The 18008-nt window shown below is 44.2% G+C and overlaps 1 protein-coding gene across 4 annotated transcripts in view; it reads left to right on the forward strand.

Annotated features, from left to right (window-relative positions):
- Window positions 1–1454: 1454 nt before the first annotated feature.
- DTNA (dystrobrevin alpha) overlaps window positions 1455–18008 on the forward strand; it is a 232415-nt gene continuing 215861 nt past the window's right edge. For 2 of the 4 annotated variants that reach the window (XM_052786883.1, XM_052786884.1), the window contains exons 1-2: window positions 1455–1586; window positions 12803–12859. The gene's annotated coding sequence lies outside the window, so the exon portion shown is untranslated. The remainder of the gene's footprint in view (window positions 1587–12802; window positions 12860–18008) is intronic. The other 2 variants (XM_052786881.1, XM_052786880.1) reach the window with 1 other exon arrangement.

Genomic DNA, 18008 nt, shown 5'->3' on the forward strand with positions numbered 1-18008 from the left:
TTCGTAAGTGGATGGGAAAATTCACAAAAGCTGAAGAGAAAAAAACCCACCCAACTTCCAAATTCTGTTGTTTGAAAGACTGTGCATTGCATTTCCAATGCAAAAAAAGGGTCTCCTTATTTTCGGGTAATACGTGATGGATGAAACAAAACATGAGGCTGCTTCTCCGAGACATGCTGAATTTTCTTCTCGGGTACCTGCGTGTTAAGCCTACGTGGTTAATCCCCATGGTTTATCTGACCAGAGCTGGGAAAAAAGCGGGTCACACAACTTTGGCACTAGAGACAATTCAATTCCTTCACCAGACCTAAACGTGCTAATTTTGAGAGCCGCAGGATCAGCAGAAGCTTTTGTTGTTCGTCCCTTTCTATAGCCGGGCTACCTCCTGCGCACGGAAGGCTCCCCCCCCCCCCGGCTCAGCAGCGAGCCGTGTTACAGCCCAGCACGTACACAGCCCCTCACGCCTGCAGAATCCAAACCCCGAGGAAAGGCTTTAACGGTGGCATAAATAAAAATGTTCTTTCTCCAATACGTCACCGCGCCCTATGTGACGGTGCGCAAGTTGCGGTCACCTCTGCGCCCCGCCGCTTAGGCGCCGGGCTGGCGAGGACCGACCGTGGCGGGGGGCTTCCTGCGCGTACGGAACACGGCTCGCCGGACCACCGCCCGCCTTTAGGACGCTTTCTCCCAGCCCGAGCGCACCCGCCGCGCCCCGCGGCTGCGGCACGGACGGAGCGATCGCCCCCCGCACCGGCCGCGGCACTCCCCCCCGGGAGAACCGCGTTTCCCAGCGTGCGGGTTTCTCAGCGTCAGAGGTTTCACACGTGTCGGTGCCCCCCGCCCGCCCCCGGGGAGACCCGCCGCCGCCCCGCCCCGCTCCGGCAGAAGAGGATGACATCATCCCTCCCGTCCGCCCGCCCCGCCGCTCCTCTGGCCCGCCCGCCACCCCGGGAGGGCGGGGGGGGTCGCGCCCGCATCCCCCCCCCCGCCCCAGAGCCGCGCCCCACCGGGGAGCTCGGGGCGGGGCGGAGGGGGCTGCCGCCCCGCGGCCCCCGCCCGCCGCCTGGCCTCGCCCCTGCCTCACACCCCACTACGTCATCCCTCCTGCTGCCCCCCCGCCCCCACGCGCGCGGCGGTGCTGGCGGGGAAGCGCCCCCCGAGGGGAGCGCCGGAGCCGGGCAACGGCTTCGCGGCGGCTTCAGCCACGGCAGGGCGCCGGCGCAGAAGCTTCGCGCCGGCGCGGTGGGGCGGACGCGCATGCGCAGCGAGGGGGGGGGCGGGCGCGGCGGGCGGGCGGCGGGGCAGCTCCTGCGCTGACACCTGCAGCATGTGCCAGGAGCTGCAGCGGCAGCGGCCGCCTCTGCCTCTGCGCGGCGCGGCCGCCCCGCTCCGGCGCCGTGCGCGGCGGCGGCGGCGGCGGTGGTGGTGGCGGCGGCGGCGGCGGCGGCGGCGGCGGCGGCGGCGCCGGCGGAGGAGGAGGAGGAGGAGGAGGAGGAGGAACGACTCCCGCTCCCGGCGTCCCTCCTGCCTGGCACCGTGTGCCGGCGGGTGCACGGTGACCTTACGGAGCGTGCATTACCTCACAGGTAAATATCAGCTGATCCTCCCCGGCGGCGGGTAGCAGGCGGCGGCGGCGGCGGGAGCTCACAGAGCCTTCCTGAGGTAGCGATCCCGGCCGGGGCAGCGGGTGCGTGGTGCCGGGTGGGGGGCGCCGCCTGTTGCCCTTTACCTGTGTGGGGCAGCGGGCGGGGGGCACCCGGGGTTCCCCCCCTTCAGCGCCGCGGGGGAGCCTGTGTCCGGGGGGGGGGGATCGGGGGGAAGACGGGGGGGGGGGGCGGGCCGGCGGACGCCAGCCCGGCCCCCCCCCCCCCCCCGCCTTCCCCCCGATCCCCTACCCGCCGTGGCTGCCCCCGGTGGGGTCGTACCGCGCTCCCGCTTGTCCTCAGGGCGGGTTCGCGCTGCCTGCTGAGGCGCTCCGTGTCCTGGCAGGTGTGGGTGAGCGTGCACAGGCGTGTGACAGGGGCGGGCTATCTCCCAGCGACCCACCCAGCCGCTCCGTGCAGCAGGTCCGTGGGTCCCTCGGCACAAAGAAGGGGACTCGGTGGGTTCCCGGCTGTCCCTGCTCGGCTGCTGTCACGTCTTACAGCCGGCTGAGGGAAAAGGGACGAAAGGACGGCGCCCCGTAACGCAGCAGCGCCGCCTTTACCTGTGCGTTCGCCGACTCGTTGGCAAAGTTTGGTAATTGGCAGTGAAAATCTTAGTCATCGCAGCCAAACTAGCTTGTACTACACTCCCATGCTGAGGAGTAGCTACCACCTAAAATTAAATATTGCTGGCGACTGCGGTGGTCAGCTGAATCTGGTACTGATTCACTGGATCCGCTTCCCGGCATGGGCGATGTTTTAGGTAGTACTTTAAATGTTGGTGGAAATCAATGTTGTCTGATAATCCTCGACAGTAACTGGTAACCCAGAAGATGTCAAAATGAGAGGTTCCCCAAGGAAGAAGCAGTATTGCAAACTTGGTGCTTGTAGACATTCAATATATTGTGTCATGTTCAAAGTTTTGTAACTAGTGTTCACTTCTGAACGCTGTACCTCTGCTCTTCCCCTTGTTGTTGGGCTATAGAAGTAGTTTAATAACAATGGGGGGGTAAAGGCACAGATTCTGTGGTTTAACCCTATCACAGCTATGGACCTGTTTCTGTAACTTTTACCTGAACATCAGGTTGTCTCTCACACCTATGAACGCGCACACAACCGGACATCTATGCGCTAATAAAATGATGGCAACTAGACAGTAGCGAGTGCTAGATTTTTAAGTCATGCTGGTTTCTGATTGTCAAAGGGTAAGTGAGCATGAGAGATAAAAGCCAATGCCATGTCTATTTTAAGTTCATGTCTTTATATTGCTCCTCGAAAGAGAACGATCCTACTGACACATTTTTGGATTTCACCCTCCTGTTGCAGTCACCAGTCAAATTCCTGTATTTATTCAAAGTTGGTATTTAATGCACTAGATGTCTTTGTGGTTTTATGTGGATTTTTTTTTCTTTATCACAAGACAAAGTTAAAATTCAAAGAACTGCATGCCTAAAAATAAATCTTTCCTTCCTATAAAAAGTCACACATAAAATATCAGCTCCTGACTTGACCTCTCCATGAGATATAACTGTAATCAGAATGAGGTGCTGTAGTCTTGCAGTGGTAGTACTAATACAAAGTTATATATGTGTGCACACTGTGATCGCAGGCAGGTGGGTAATTAATGCGTGTAATACTCAGTATATGTGGCTCCTCAATGGTGTGTAATCATTTCCACAAGCAGTTTTCGGTGTGTTACTGGTTGTGTGCACTGATGCCCAGGATACTAAACTGTGCAGGCTCAAACATGGCAGATTCAGCTCTCTCTGGGAAGTACCTCAGGACCCAACCCTGAAAACAAATGTGTGGTTGTGATCTCTGCATGCTAGGGTAACCTACTGATCCAACAATGAAAAACCAGAAAAAAACCCTGCAAAGTACATTATGGTAAACTGCTGGATGGCAATCTATTAAGGTTTAGAGGAAGGTGAAGGATGGATTTTTTTGTTTGTTTGTTTGGCTTTTGAAGACTTAGTCCTTCATTAATGATTTCCTTGATTTCTACAGTTGTATGCTGTCAGAGACTGTAGAATAGATTATCTCCTCCTATCCATTTTGCCCAACGTAAGTGTATTCAGAATTGCCTATAAGGGTCAGCACTGATCTGTCTAACTTCCATGCCAGGCAAATCAGATGTAATTGCACTGAAATCAATGAATATGTACTGACATGAAACTGTGAGAAGAAAATCGGCCTCATGGTGTTTTATATTTATATAGCTGAAAGGCAAAAATAGCTGTCATAAACACAGCGTGTCCTTTGAGAAGGAATAGTCAATGCCTATCTTACAGTTGTCCAAAAAGTTTCTTTCTTCTCTTTCGGCAGCTTTGGGTTAGGAAAGTGAAGGCAGCAATCCTGGAATGAGAACTATTCCGGAGAAACTTTTTGTTCCAGTGACTAATCTCCTTCTCCTTAATTCTGTGCTGTTGATCTTAGCTTGCACGTATTCACACTGTTAACATTTGTCAAGGACTGTTTTCTTAAACAGGGCTCCTTAAGTGTGTTGCCAGGTGTCACAGGGTTAATTCTAATAACTGTGTTTTAAACTGCTGCTCTTTACATTAATTATATATGTTCCTATCTCTGGGTATAACAGCAAAATCTAAGTGGTATGGAAAGTTACATTCCAATTAGTTTTGCCGTGCAAATGGGGATTATAGTTGATGGGTAAGTCTGACATGTACTGCATGACTTGTCATGTTTTTCCTGGAGAGAGGGGAGTCTTGGGACTGAGTCACCATGGAAGAACATGGAGCCCCGTAGGCACAAAACTGGTGCAATGGAGTGATGAGTCAGACCTCTTATCTTTAAATTTGGTATTATGTGGTATTCACCCACGGGGTGCATTGCACTCATTGTGCACCTAGGCAAGTAACTAGCAGGCAGAAGACTCACATAATCAGTCCTCTGACTCTGGGATGCCTTTTCTTTGCAGAGTTGGTCCTGCTTCTATTGAAATGAAAGGCTGTTGGTTAGGATCACGTGGGAAATCACAGTGTATTAACTTGCTGAGCAAATCGGGTCTGCCTGGCCGTGCACGTTCATTTCTTGCATTGTTTCAAATCCAGTAGTAATGTGACCTAACACTTACATTTTCACTTTCTGCGTTGTAGATTTGTACCAGCTTTTTCAGACTTCTGAAACTGGATAATGAGTAGAGTTGTAAAAGCAGCTTTGCATCTTCACAGGCCCCAATATTTGTCTACGCCAGATGACTTTTATGAGAGTTGCTGTGGAATGACAGTGTTGTTTCTGGTTCCAGAGGAAGCTGATGTTACTGCTAAGCTAAGGAAAATAATTGAAATTTCTCAGAGGTGGTAGCCTCAGAAATATGTTAAACAGTGAGAATGAAGATGGCTCACTCAGCTGTTTTCGGAAACAAAACAAAGCCTTACATCAGAGACGTCTTCACTTAGACACGCTGAACTTCCTTGAATAGTGATCATTAATAACACCATCTTCTCAAGCTAACGGAGCATGAAAGTTCCTTGATTTATAATAATTTGGGAGCAGATGCTCAAAATTCTGTCCACTTACACAAACAGTGCAAGAATGACACTTTTGTTGAAAACAGGGAGGGGTGCTGGGGGGCCAAATGTGTAGGGGGGCAATCGGAATAGCCTGGAAGAGTGTAATGCAATGGCTGTCTCTCCTACTTCATTACAAAAGCTACTAGAGAGACTGTGTTTGGAAAAAAATGCATGAGGTTTTTATTTGAAATTTGTAACAGAACATTATTGATCTGTATATTTTTACATCTCATGAACGTATCCAGTCACCATTTTGTGATCACCACAGATGTTAGCACTGGTTTTGGGGTGGGGGTGTGTGTGTGTTAATGGTCTTGCAAAAAAAGCTTCTGTCTTCTCACGTAGCCTTAAGTTGGGAAACTGTTGCAATAAAGACATATCGGAAAACATGCAGGAAAGATGTGCCAATTTAGATCTAAATCATACCGATTCCAATTAAAGTGTAAATGCTTTATTTGTCTTTAAGATATCAGATATACCTGTTGTACTCTCTAGCTGTATACATATCTAGAATGTCACGTGCAGAAATCAACGCAGGGAGCAGAGGGTTTAGTAGTCTCAGCAACTGAGATGAAATGCCAAGCCACTTGCACAAACTTGGAAACTTCTGTGGCCTTTGTGTCCTGATGTGGAGATCAAAAAACGTGAGACTAGTTGCGCTGATGAAGAAAGTGATACCAGAACTGGAAATCTCCAGAGAAACCCATCTCAACTCTAGAGAGATAGAGATCTAAGAAAAGCTTTCAAATACCTCTTGTTTGGGTTTAGTTAGCGTAGAATTGGAACATCATGAATTCTCAAGGTGCTATCATGCCCCCTGGAAATCAATAGCATTTTGCTGTTGACTTCAGCAGAGCCAGGGTTTTGCCCCACTACTTAAGATAGCCAGGACTGAAATGTATGGGCTAAATCCTTCTCTCATTTATAATGACATAAGTCTAGCCCTGGTGTATTTTCTTCCTCACAGTGAAGAGAAAAAGAGATTGCAACAGTACTACCTATCCACGGCATAGCTACAACTCCTGCTAGGGAATATAATTATTTTATGTTGTTCCTGTGTGCTATTCAAAACTTTACCATTAACTGTGTGATGTCATCGTCTCCTCCTGTATCCACTATATTTATACTGATTATATGAGAAGTACCACTGACAGTTCACATACCTGTGTGTATGCCAAAAGGACCCAGAGGGAAATCCTGTATCTTTTATTGTGCAGAGGCTGCATTTGTATAAGGATGCTCTGTGAGGCCAGAATAGCCTGTAAAGGGAAATACAGAGATTTTTATAATTGTTCAAAAGAGATTACAACTTAACAGAATTCCATCCTATAATGTACAAAGTACAAAAATAAAGGCTCTTTTCAGTTAAATCCTCTACCAGATTGATGCCAAGAAGCAATGCAGTATCTCAAATGATTTGGACTTTTTTAATCTTCTTAGCTAGAAGAGATGTCAGAAGAGCCAGGGGTGGAGAGCTACAAAAATGAAGTAGAAGATTCATGTGGAATTTCCTCATGTAGTGGTCTGGATGCCTCTGCTTATTTTGCTTAAAATGAAATTCAGACTTCAGAAGCATACTTCATTTTCTTTTCTCTTGGTGCTGACAAGCTCTGCCTGGGCTTTGTTGTCTAAAGAGGTAACAGCAATTAAAATGTGATGTGACAGCGACTTCTATAAACTGTTTTGTGATGTAAGAATCATAACGTAAGATTTTTCTGACATGATGAAAATTAACAGGGGAACAGAAATCTTTCAGTGTTATCAACGGCTTTTCAAAAGTTCAGCTGGAACTTATTCCTGGTCGCAGACTCCTCACAGGGCGGGTGTGAGCTGAGGCCTGTTTAACTGGTAAAACTCCTCCACAATGAAGTTTGACCACGTTGGTTTAAATAAAAGCCTGATATATTTTTGCCCTTTGGCTTTCCTGGGGAAGAGAGGAGCTGCTGATTTAGTGCCAAAATTTGCTTGTCATTCTTATGGGTGAATGGATCCGTTGAACAGTGAGACCACGTTGAACTGTTCATCTTGGTTTGTGCAGGAAGGTGGGACTATGTTTGCACCACACTTGACACCAGGCAGGATGGGTGAGCTGGCTCCATGCAGGGGGAAGAGCCACATGAGTGGTCCCAAAGCAGCCTCCTAGTGGCTGGGTCCACAGGGGACTGGAGAAAAAGAAAAGTAGAAGATGACACAATGTTTTCTGGAATGTGGCTATTACCATTAAAAGATTAAAACCCAAAAGTAAACCACAACCCACCTCTGTCTTCAAGTGATGAAGGTGAAACAGTGCAAGGAGAAGAGGAAAGATCAGCTTTAATCAGAAATGTAAGAGAGAACAATGTGAGCAACATGGTAGGACAATCTTTCTGGAAGGATCTGAGCTGAATTGACGACCTGATGCATGTTGTTCTGATCTTCACCCTGGTTCGTGGGCAAATACAGTTCCTCACCAAGTCTGTACATGAGCAAAAGGAGCTGCCTTTTGCAGGCCGTTTGTATATGCCCTTATGCCTTGCAGAGTGTGTAGTGGCTATTTACATCTATTGAGTTTTCTCACAATTGTGCTGTTGTACTTGGTTGGTGCCAGAGTTAAAGTTAAATGATGGTTTGGCCTGTGCTTAGCCACAGAAGCATTGTCCACCATAATCACCGCCACAAAGTAGGTCTTGATCACAGGCTGAAGTACCAGTCAGCTTTCCTCTTTTCTTTCCTCTTTGAAATCTTCTTTGCTTTGGCATGCCTGTCAATGAGCGTGGTCATGTGGTGTGCAACACAAACTTGAGTTGCGCTGGGAGGCTTGCCTCCCTGGAGAAAGAAGGGCTCTTGGCTGCCCACCAAAGCCCATCACGGCTTGACAGTTATGCTTTAGTGAAATGGACCGACCAACTTCTTGGTGGGCAGAGTGCCAGCCTAACAGATGGGCCTGAATGTGGGCAGCCAGCAAAGCATATACATACGTGTAGATGTAGATAATTGTATGTATGGGCATAATAAATCGGGATCTTTGCAATTTGAAAAAAGTTGCCAAAGCAAAAGGCTGAGTACTAAAGTGATGAGCCTGAAGAGAGACTTCTTTCGGGGAGGGGGCATGTCAGAGTGCTCGGAGGAAGGATCTGTTCTTTCCTTGTTGCTCTCTGCTTGCATTTTTGCAGATTATATAATAAACAAAGGAGGCTATTTAGTCTTTTGAATCCAGGCACTCTTGTTACTACAACTGGGAATGTGGAAAATGACACTTTACTGCAGTGAATACCCTTACAAACCACTTGAAGCTTGCTACCAGCTCGTATTCTACCAACACATTTACTAGTACAGCTTGAGATCAGTGGAAATCTGTGCATGCCACGCTTTTTGTTTTGAATTATGTTTTGAAGTATGAAATACTTCACTGAGCAAGAGTTGCATGGAAATCAGTTACCAGTACAGAACATAACAAAACTTTCTCTATGGGTCGTAGCTTCCAAAATCTTTGTGTGTAGTTAGCTAGTGAGTAAATGTTAAACCCCTTCCATGGATGGCAGTCAGGTAACATGCATGCAGGCCATATGATAATTGATAATTAAACACTCGTAAGTCTTTTGAAGACCCAACATTAGTTGCATCTCTACAGAAGGAACATAGAAAAGCTAGGTGACTTGAACTTGTCTACAGAGGGATTTGATTGCAGAAGCCCATTTCCTTTGAGCCCATTTCCCTAATTTTATCAATATGGTGCTGGAGAATTGCCTGGCCTTGCTGTCTCAGGGCACACAGGTATCTTCATTGAAGGTCCAGCTCTCCCTGCTAGGAGAAAGTACTAGTAGATTGCAGGATGAATAGCATCGCATACCCAGCTGGAAATTGCCTCGGGCTCTTCTTACAATTCTGGAAGGTCTGTGGACACAGTTTTCCTTTACCTGATAGGGCAAACCAGGGATCTATGATTTTTGGAAAAATCTGTAATGAGCTCTGGGTACCCTCAGTATAAAAGTAGAGATTCAGCTTTGTGTCTCTAGGATCCTTAAGTTAGATTAGCAGGAATTATTGGGATAAGAAAAATCTTTTCTCAAATCCTGGAAATAAATTATATTTACCAGATCTAATGTAATCCCTTTACGCTTTACCTGAAGATATGGCAGCTGTCTGTGTGACTCCCAAATCAAGTACTGCAGTTGCTGGCTTCTAAGTGCACACAGTGCACAGAGAAATTTTGCAAGCCAGCATGTTAAATGTGCCAGAAGGCCTAGGGAGTGTGTTTTGACTTAAAGGATGGGACGAGGCTTTTGGTGGGGGCTGACCTACCTGGCTAGGCATCCAAAATGGATACGATGAAAGGACTGTTTTGAAGAGGGGGAATAATGAGGTAATTTCTTAGGACCCAGATTTCAAAAGATGATGAAAAACTCCTGTAGGTTTCAGAAGCAAGTATTTGCTCTCGTTATGGAAATGATAACGGTATTTCTGGTGCATTCCGAATGTCAAATGGAAGGATGTGTTTTGGTCTGAGTATAATGTCTGACGTGCACATGCTTTCATTAACTTTTTATTCTTCTTTTAGTCTTTCAGATGTGTTTACCATGTGACTCTGCTCATTTTTTCCCTTCTTAAATAATAAGCAGAACAAGCAGTTTAATGGTTGTGTGCACTAGTTAATGGGAACTACAGAAATTCAAATCCCCTGTGTGGGAATTGTGCAAGTTTTGACTCATTTAATCCCTGTTTCCTTAGCCCACATCTACCATTCCCCTTTGTGCAGGCTAGGGGGAACATAGCCCTTAAGTTTCAAGTGGTTTTTATCAGTTTTCTTATCATCTGCATTCAGCTGCTTCTGGCAGGACTATTAGAAAAACACAGGTGCAGTCCTCCAAAGGACTGGGAGAGGGCAAAAGGAAAGAAAACAGGATGGAGGAGGAGGGTTGTTAAAAGGGGAAAGTGGGATGGAGAAAAATGGTACGCAAAGGAGAATGAAAACAATGCAAAAGGGAAGGGTAGAAAGAAAGAAGGAAGAAAAAAAGAACTGAAACCAGTAGAAAGGAAGGAGAGCAAGGAAAAGAGAAAAAAACATCCAGAGCATCAGATGAAAAGGACTGTACTGTGTTAATGAAAATTAGTACATGCTCCAGCTAAGCTCCTTTTCTCTTAATATGACAGAGCAGGACTCCTCTTGCACAGGCTTCTTTGGGAAAAGGGTCTCATTTGACCTTACGGGACTACTTACGTGAGGAACTCACATGAGATGATCTTTACGGGGTGAAGACCAATGTTAGCAGTAGCAGGGTCAAGCTGTATCTGTTTATGCCAACGGACAGGACACTGATTTCCTTTTTATTACTGAGTCTGCTGAGGTTGGAATATATTTGTCCTCAGTTAAGTCCCGGCACTGAAAAGAGGGAAGTAAGTATGTTTTAAGCCTGCAGACAGGCACATTGGAAGTTGAACTGCATCACGCCCTGCTCTGTATAACCTTCTGCAGAGAAAGGTGATACATACTGTCAAATACTGTAATACTAGAGGTATTACTTTTGTAGTCCCTGTTTCTCTAGACAGAAGATTTAAAAGCAATCAGTGTTTGTGAACACTGTATCAGTCTACCCTAAGAGGCACTTGGCTAATTTTTCCTTCCTGACCCCTATTTAATCTAGTCATATTAAGACCGAAATTGTTATAGACAACTGCATGAAACTTTTTTGCGCAGAAAAGATACACAATAACTGTTGTACAAGATTAATAACTTAAAATGCACCTACTTAGTACATTTCTCTGTACCAAGGATTAGCCAGTCATCCTTCTTAGGTAAAAGAATAGGTAGAATACCTTCATGTTTTGCTGAAGGGTATATTTCATTTGTCCCATTGCAATGCTCTTCTATATTTCCACAGGGAATGCTACATTTCTGATATGCTAGGAGCCCCATATTGTCATTGCTATTTGCATTTACACTTAAATGTTACCTATCTTACTTTTAAAAACAAGCTAGCAGAAAGATAATTATTCCTGCACAATTTGTGGCTTTTTTTTTTTTTTTCTTTCAACACATGAAAGCGTGTAGTAGGGCATTATAAAACTCTCTTGATTTGTTGTAGGCAGTCAGACTTTTGATGGTGTGCTTGACTATCAGAACAAACGACCACGACTTCTTTACCATAAGCTCTGTTCCAAATAATTAATGTAATGTTAGTGGGCTTAGTGAAGCAGCGGGCTATATTACAGTGACTGCAAAGCATGGAAACCTACTGTGTCTTTCTGTCATAAAAAGGCGCTGCCTATGCTGTAGATCCTATGAAGAATTTGTAGAGATACTTGAAAGGATAAAACACCATATAAATTCCTAAAGTTCAAAGAGAAAATACCACTCAGGATAAAAAAGGGAGCTTAGCCCAGCAGCAGCTTAACCATATATGACAGATCTAGTGCTAAGTCCTGCGCCATCAATGCAAATGCCTCTGGAGTTCACCAAGTAGCCAGATGGAAGGACTAGAAGAAAGGCTTTGAGGATACTGACCTTGGGGGGGCAGAGAGAAAAGGCACAGACTTCCCAATAAATGACTCTGATTCTCTGGGCAGGATATGAACAGGGAAGGTTTAAGACGTGTACAGCTAGATCTGTCTTGCATTTCCTGTGAAAACTACTTTTAAAGGCATTAATATGTATTTGTCTGTATTTCTGTGCAAGTATTATGCCATAAATAAAATTGGGAACTATGCAAGTTGGCAACCCTGTTATTCTAACGTAGGGATAGATTACACTAGGCCTGAACGATGTTTTTGAGAGCTGAGGCTTAGAAAAATCATTAGCTGTGTCGTCCTTCCTGTGCCATATAATGGCATGAACATTGGATCAAAGTTGGTCACCTTCAGGCCATGAGGGTAATCAAAAATTCAGCAAAAAGGCTGGTTTAGAGGTGACGCTTCCTTCTAGGTAGTTCTCTGTGACCTTCAGTCACGTCTATGTGTGTCCTGGACCCAACGGGTTTCTTGTCTTTTCAGCTTTTCATCCCATAGAACAGTCAGCCCAGCCCGCATGCTGGCCTCCCTCCCTCCCTCCCTCCCTCCCTCCCTCCCTCCCCAGCATGGAGCTGCTCTTGTGTGTGCTCTCCTCTACAAGCCCAAGCATCTCCCTTCCCCTTCTGCCAGTGGCACTTGGATTTAAGCAACTCTGTCTTATCTCAGCCACTGCTGCACATTGACCATGGGTGTCATATGAGCATGCAAATTATCTCAGTAAATAATTTGCACTAGTTGTCACACAGAACAACACAAACCTTGGTGGCTGTGGCAGGCTGCTGTTGCCCTAGGAGATGTGCAGGGACAGCTTATATGAGCGCCTGAGGAAAGGAATGACACAACAGCATTTTAGCAGCTGTATTGATACCGGATGCTGTTTCAGGCTTCTTACCCAGTGCTCACAGTCTTCATTTCAAGTAGTGCGAATGTTTGGAAGGTAGGAAGTTTTGTTGTATCTGGAAGACCTTAATGTTAAATAAAATGAATATGGACACATAGCAGTAAGTGCAGTCCAAGGAAGGTATGTCTGAGATTGCGGTCACTGCTAAGAGAGGTATACTTGCGGGAGGCCATATTGTGGCTTTTTGGCCCTTGCTGATCACCACAGGCATAGAAATGGTTCATATTGCTTTTGTTTATTTGTAGGAAAAGGAAGAAACATGGAGCTGCATCTCTGTTCTGAAGCTAAAGTATAGATTAAAGGTACTCTTTTTTTCCCCCGTGGTTTTGTTTTTTAGGAGACTGTAGCAATGTATTCTAAGCAGTCACAGGAGCTTTAACGACAGCTGTTTTGCTTGAAAGCCTGTATCTGTCAGTGTCTGTAACATGATTTGATGTAATCCTTTGGATTTCCTTGTGTTTAAAAAAGCTGCAGAGTCTTCTTTGCCTACCAAAACACATTTAACAGTTGAAATTTTAGCAGGGAATATTTCTAAAATCTACCATTTTGCTTATACTCTGATGATCCTACTGTTTATATATTTTTAATACATCTCTCACATTAGTCTGAACATCCAATTAAAGACATGGCTTAGGAAAATATGGGAGTTTGGGAAGAAAAAAAGAAACAGAAATAATATAACACTAGCTGAAACCTTAGTAGTCCCATATCCCTATGCCATTTGCTGCTCAAAACTGAGGAAAAATGTTTAAAAACGAAGTTGTCTTTCATGGCAGACTTTATGCCTATGAGTCAATCTCATCTTACTACTCAGCTGTTGAGAAGATTTGACCTTGAAACCCAAATTTCCCTTACATACACTGACATGTGTTTTGCAAGACCTTGAAATTACACAATGGAAGGAGAGCTGAAAACTGCTGCCAAATCTACTAGATGGTCACGGTTATCCGGAGCTGACCAGAAGCTTTAATTTCATGCACTATGGTACTGCAGATTGAAACCGCGGAGCCGTGGTGTGCAGGCAGGCAGTCAGCACCGCGTGGGTGGCTGCCCCTTTGGCCAGGTGGGGAAATGCAGATTTACCACAGAGGGCAGGATGTGGGTATATCGTTCCTTTGACATAAGCAGGTGGGCTGTCGGTTTCCTCCTGTTTTATTTGCCACAAACACTTCACTTTTTCTCAAGCAGTGATACTTGAAAGGTGTAAGTGTTGACTGGCGCAGTGCGTCCTGTGGCACACTGCCTCGTTCAGAATGCAAAGGAGGAGAGTGGGGATATAGGACCTGATTTTAGCACTCCTGAGTTAGCTATTCTGAAACCAACCAAGTCCAGGGCACTTGAATTTGATGCTGGTTTTTTCAGCGGACTCTATGGTCCTGCCTAACAGAGAGAAAAAAGTGACGGTCATCCCTTTGGTATTACTATTTACATCCCAGTTTGTTGATACCAACACACTTATCTTTGCTAAGCTACAGACAGACAAACTTGTTTCATCAGATCTGGTTATCCAAAATTACTGGCATCCAGTTGGATGGCTCTCACAGGGCTTTGGGAGGGGGGGGAAAGGGTGTTTGGTTTTTCTTGGTGGTATTTTTCCTTTCCTTGCTTTTCTTTTTATCAACTTCTTTCCACTGAAATGACAGCAAAGCTTGCATGTTGTAGTTAGCTCTTCATGCATCTATTTTCACTTGAGGACTATAAGATACTGGGCCAATCTACATTTTTCTGGTAGTCTTGAAATGCAGCAATTAAGAAAAATTTATTGCTTTGTTCACAAAGCCCCAAACCAAAAGAAGAGGCGTTTCTTTTATTACTTCCTTGTCTTTGGCAGCCTCACAGCAGTGAAACTTCCTGGGCCTCTTGCTGTCTGCTTGGCCAAGTCTAATGAATCTTTTGTTAACAAGGGGTTAAAAATTCATTAAGAATATTTTTGCTCTTTATGCTTTACCTTGTACTTCTGCTTGTGTTTTGGTAGAACATACCAGCGATTGGAACATAATTTATGAAATGTTATTAAATGTTGTTAACGCGTTTAAATTGAAGCTCCAGCATGCAGTCATACACAGTCCTTGAGTATCAAAACATTTGTTAGCATATGTTTCGTGAGCAGTGAGGCTGGAAGCTCAGACTTTGAGAGGGCTTTTACTATTTTTTTCACAGCTTATTTTTCACAGTTTATTCCTTTTTTCCTTTTTTTTCGTTTTTAAATAAGCCAATCCTCCCCTACCTTGCAGTAACTGAGTGTTTAATGTGACTTTGTTTTGGAAAGTGGTAGCACCCACTTTCATACTATTTGTGAATCATCAATGTCATTATATATTAAGGTGTTTAGCTGGATTTTGATATATAAGGCTCTGCTCCATGCTGTCTGTGCATCTGTATTAACTAGCTTCTTAACTATTGTGTTTTTCTATTTGGCATATATTCTCAGCAGAAGCACCTACAACAGTTGCTTCTAAAACTGCAGCATTTGTAACTTGTAACTGTACTGTTACCATTATTTTTTTTAATATTCTATTTTTAAATCTCCCTTTTAAAAAGAAAATACATGGAACAGTTATCAAAAAATGCAACAAAAAACTACCCCAGTCCAGAAGGCTTTACAGCAAAATGGAAGGCAGTACAGCTAGCCTGTGCCTTCTCATTCAAAAGGAATATGTAACACACAATCTAGGCAGTAGATTCTCAGCTCCACAAATTCACATAGCTCCACTGAACTCACTTCTGAGAGGATCTGCTCTGACTCTGAGTGTGTTCCCTAAGAAGCTATTAAAGGTGAAGCACCCAGCACATGCGCTGGGGCAGGATCAAACTGCACATGCATCAGAGAAGGGAAAAAAATGCCTGAATATATACATACATGCATGTCTGCAAAGGTGGGGTGACTGGATTTCTTAGCATATCGGGGTAGTGGAGACAATGATAACACAGAATAAAAAAAAAAGATACGGAATCAGCATCCTGGAGCCTTTTTTGAATTATTTATACAGCATATCACAAAAACACAACAAAGAGAAGGTCAAAGTCCTAAGAACATGGATTGCAATGGTCAGAGGCCCTTTCAAATGGCATGGGGTCCATGTCTGCATTAATCCCAAAGTGACTTGTTTTGGTAAGAGGGAATATTTTGAACATCAAGAATTGTTCTTTTCTTCTCAGTGAGCTGACTGAGGATAAACGCGTTTCCCACTTGTAATTGGAGTAGTAATAAGTCAGCCCATTTCTCACTGCAGGGCTTCAAATCCCAAACAGGTGGGAGTCCATCCATTATTTTATTTACCAGTGAAATGAATTTGTCTCCTTTGGTATTTAACTACTGCATCCCTGATTAACACTGGCTGCTGCTAAAAGTAATGATTTGGTTTTGTCAGATTTAGATCTATGCTTCTCTTTTTGTCAATACACCTCCTTTGTAACTTCTTGAACATAAGTAGGAAAAAATGACATAATGAAAACTTTCAGAGCTGATACTAGAGCTGACTTGCCACGGCAATCTCTGTGGGCAATCACAGGTGGTTTAGCATGATCCAAGTACCAAGTTAGCCCCTTGTTGCAGAGGGAAGGCTTCTCAAGGCTGAATAACAAGTTATGACCTTCCATGTCTTGTACACTTATTTCCTAGTTTATTTTCCTATCTGAGCATTTCAGATTATCAAAAATAACTGGCAAACATTTTTACTTGTTTGTTTTTAAGTAGTCTTTTGGACTGACAAGACGTGAAATCCTTAGACCAAAGGACAGTATTTTTCAGAAGGTTACAAATGTCTGAAAGTGGAGATACTGAATATATTTACCTCAGCCATGATTTTACTGCCATAATAAGATTTTTTTGCTTTGCTGCATACACCAGGACTTTAAGATTATGTTAGCTTATGCTGAGCTAAATCCAGATACGGGATTTGGTTGTAAAATATACAAGGAGAGGTTTGTGGCTGCAGAAAGTCTCTACAATCCCCTTTCCATGAGAAGATATCGCGGGGTTGAAAGGAATCCGTTACTTTCATGCAATCCTAGTTAAAGTAACAGTGACCTTGCTGTTCACACCCCTTCAAGGCTCCTGAGGAGCCAGGGTGTAACTTCACTGGGCCTTTTCCAGATGGCGGTATCCTTCCCCTCTGGTTATTTTGGTTTTGATTGCTCTGCAGAAGCTTGTGTTGACCAAAAGTATATGAACTCGATGAGCGATGCTCACCTGTGCTTTGCACTCGTCCGCACAACGCTCTTAATGTGCAGTAACTGTAGAAGAGGCACCTCCTGAGTATGTAAAGCCCGTTCCAAATGTCACCCACCCATACAGTATGAGTGCCTAAGTAAACCCTTGTGCTCCCCCTTAGTAGGAGCATCCACAATGGCTGGAGCTTAACTACTATCATTTGATGATTCATTTGCAGTACTTATTTTCTAAAAATTGCATAGCCTGTTCTCAGAAGCAAGGCAAAGAAAAAAGCAGCTGTTATGAAAAGAGAGGAAGAAAAACTCAAACATACAAAACAGAGCTTTAAAGAACCAAACCCACATTGTCAGGGTAGGAAAAAAACAACAATTTGCCGTGTCTTATCTTTGAAAAAGATCAGAAATAGAGTTATATTTTTGAGGTACTATTCATATTTTAGACAATTAACAGTGACACTTGTGAGTCTAAGAACATACGGATTTGAATTCAGTCCTGACTTGCATTCCTTACTTTTGTGGGGTTTCACAGAGAATAAACCAGGGAATTTTTCCCTTTTTAAAAAGACATGCTTTTATATTCAGTACTAGTGAATTTTAGGCATGTAATATTGATAGTGAAATAAACACATTGCTTTTTAAGTGTAAGAGGCATCAGAACTGACCAGTCCAATTTTTATTTATTCTGTCATATCATTGAACATGAAGATGGACTTCATTGTGCTTCTCTATTCTAGCATAGCTTATATAGAATTTGATTCAAAAAGCAGAAAATTGGCATGACTGAAAAAATGAAAAAATTAATTTTCAGTGCTGTGTAATGTTTTGCAAAAAGTATTTGTTTTCTGTGGAAACAACTGATCAACAAAAAACTGTAGCTGAAACTGAAAATTCCCATTCAGAAACTTCATAACATTTCATTTAAAAATTAATGATTGAAATGAAACATTTTGACATTTCCACATTCATTGTTTTTCTTTCACCTCAGTCTGAATTCTAATTTTTTCTTCTTGAGCTACTGCAGCACTTCATCCCTTCCCTCATGTCTCGCAGTAAGTCAGGCTGTCCAGCCCAGAGACACATCTTTCATGGTCTGTCACTGCTATGCAGCTTCTGTGCCCAGTGGGGAGGTTGTATTTACTGCTGAGATGATACTTTGTCCAAAAGCAGCCCCATAGTCCAGTCTACAAGGCACCCAACTTGGAAGTCCAGTGAGGTACTCCAGCAGCCCAGAGACATGTAGCTTATCCCAAAACAAAAACACTCAGTCTGCTTTGAAAG

Source organism: Harpia harpyja, chromosome 5 (assembly GCF_026419915.1).
Source record: "Harpia harpyja isolate bHarHar1 chromosome 5, bHarHar1 primary haplotype, whole genome shotgun sequence".
Lineage (NCBI taxonomy): Eukaryota > Metazoa > Chordata > Aves > Accipitriformes > Accipitridae > Harpia > Harpia harpyja.